At 46.1% G+C, this 2466-nt stretch overlaps 1 protein-coding gene across 1 annotated transcript in view; it reads left to right on the forward strand.

Moving 5' to 3' along the window:
• LOC141131235 (C-myc promoter-binding protein-like) overlaps nt 1-2466 on the forward strand; it is a gene marked incomplete in the record, with an annotated part of 198952 nt that overhangs the window by 64573 nt on the left and 131913 nt on the right.

The following is a 2466-nucleotide window of genomic DNA, read 5'->3' on the forward strand; positions in this document are numbered from 1 at the left end:
TGACACCAATGATGTGGCACTATTCTTCCCACTGACACCAATGATGGGGCACTATTCCTTCCACTGACACCAATGATGGGGCACTATTCCTCCCACTGACACCAATGATGGGGCACTATTCCTCCCACTGACACCAATGATGGGGCACTATTCCTTCCACTGACACCAATGATGGGACACTATTCCTCCCACTGACACCAATGATGGGGCACTATTCCTCCCACTGACACCAATGATGGGGCACTATTCCTCCCACTGACACCAATGATGGGACACTATTCCTCCCACTGACACCAATGATGGGACACTATTCTTCCCACTGATACCAAGTATTGGGGCACTATTCCTCCCACTGACACCAATGATGGGGCACTATTCTTCCCATACCAAGTATTGGGGCACTATTCCTCCCACTGACACCAATGATGAGGCACTATTCCTCCCACTGACACCAATGATGGGACACTATTCCTCCCACTGATACCAATGATGGGGCACTATTCCTCTCACTGACACCAATGATGGGGCACTATTCTTCCCACTGATACCAAGTATTGGGGCACTATTCCTCCCACTGACACCAATGATGGGGCACTATTCCTCCCACTGACACCAATGATGGGGCACTATTCCTCCCACCGATACCAATGAAGGGGCACTATTCCTCCCACTGACACCAATGATGGGGCACTATTCCTCTCACTGAAACCAACAATTAGGCGCTACTCCTCCCCCTAATACTGAAGATAAGGCATTGTTCACTACCACTGGCCACAGTTCAGCCCCTCTAAGGTCTGGGGGACAGCAAACTGGCCCTTTGTTTGGACATTTGGGAGACCCCTGCACTATACGAGTTGCAGCTGGTCCCTGATGAACGAGCCAAATTTCACCAGTTGGGTGGCTGTTTACCTCCCCCTAGCAGGCATCCTTCGAGTGAAAAAATTGTTGTAAAACAGTAGCTGCAGCAAAGCAGATGCAACCACTGTTTGGGGATCATACAATAGCCCAACAGGAAGGTATTCCTAAAAATGTATGGCCAGCTTTGGGCCTCATTCACACCAGCAATGTCAAACCTGTGGTTGTATGCATTTAGAATAAGTAATGGCAATAATGCATATACAAGCAGGCAAGGAATTTTCAATGTTACCATTGCAATTTAGTGTTAACCTGTGTTTGGAAGAAAATGTAATTTTGTGCATCTAGGATCTGACTAGAAACTCTGAATGCATTTAAATGTGTCTAAACCGGCTTTAAAGAAGAATTCCAGGTATGGATACTTTTACATTGTTTCAGCTTTGACCAACGTAACTATGTAAATATCATACAGGTGGGATCCCTCACAGGAAAGTCAATTTCATTGCAGGCTGCATCAGCAGTATGGTAGCCCTCAAAGGGACAGTTGTACCTGGGGTGCGCTACATACAGAGTGAAGGGTGCAGGGTTCAGGCGCGCAGGGTTCAGGAGCGCGCAGGGTTCAGGACTATGCTACGTAAGAAGTGCAGAGTTCAGGAGTGCACAGTGTAAAGAGTGCAGGGATCAGGGGTGCGTTACGCACAGCGTGCAAAGTTCAGGCATGCACTATTCACAGATGCAGAGTTCGGTTCAGGGGTGTACTATTCAGATGCAGAAATCAGTTCAGGGGTGTACAATGTACAGAGTGCAGGTTTTAGGAGTGCGCTATGCACAGTGTGCAACCTCAACCCCACTGCCTCCAAAGCTTCCTCATATCTCTCCCCTACCTTGTATCACTGTAGTACCTCCCTGTGTACAGGTGCCAATCGGAGAATGCATTGAATTTTCTCAGTCAATGCAAAGCGTTCTCCGATTGGATGAGGGGGTGAAGCAAGTGGCAATGTCATGCTCTCCACCTAATCCACTCAGAGAACACTTTGCATTCATTGAGAAAATGCAATGCATTCTCTGAATGGCGCCCGTGCCGAAGCTAGTGGAGAATTGGACTGAAATTCTTCTTTAAAGCAGTAACATCTAAATGCAGGAAAATATGATCTGGGAAGCAAAAAGTTGTTTATACAGGTTGTTTAGCATATCTGTGGCTCATTTAGATATACAAGTAACACAATTACTATAGTACGCTTTCTTCTTTTTGGAGATCATAACTAGTTAAAGTAGAACTATAGGCAACAGAATATGGGAGAGTTTTAACCCCTGTAAGTTTATTTTTGCCATTTTAGTCCCATTGAGGAGATTTACCTTAACTACCTGTCCCATAGCCAAACAGGAAGTAAGAGGAAATCCAAGAAAATTAAGGGAATCTCTTGGCCCCCCCCCAGGTCACCAGAACTAGTGTGCCCATTGGAAGATTTCCATTGGGATTACTGTTCTGGGGACAACCCAAAATTTGGGATTTTCTTTTACTTTCACTTTTAATAATAATGGTAAACGGGACAAATAGAGAGGCTGACGCTCCTTAACGGGCGCACAGACAGCAATAAACACTGACAGGGG

The sequence above is a fragment of the Aquarana catesbeiana genome, linkage group LG03, assembly GCF_042186555.1.
Source record: "Aquarana catesbeiana isolate 2022-GZ linkage group LG03, ASM4218655v1, whole genome shotgun sequence".
Lineage (NCBI taxonomy): Eukaryota > Metazoa > Chordata > Amphibia > Anura > Ranidae > Aquarana > Aquarana catesbeiana.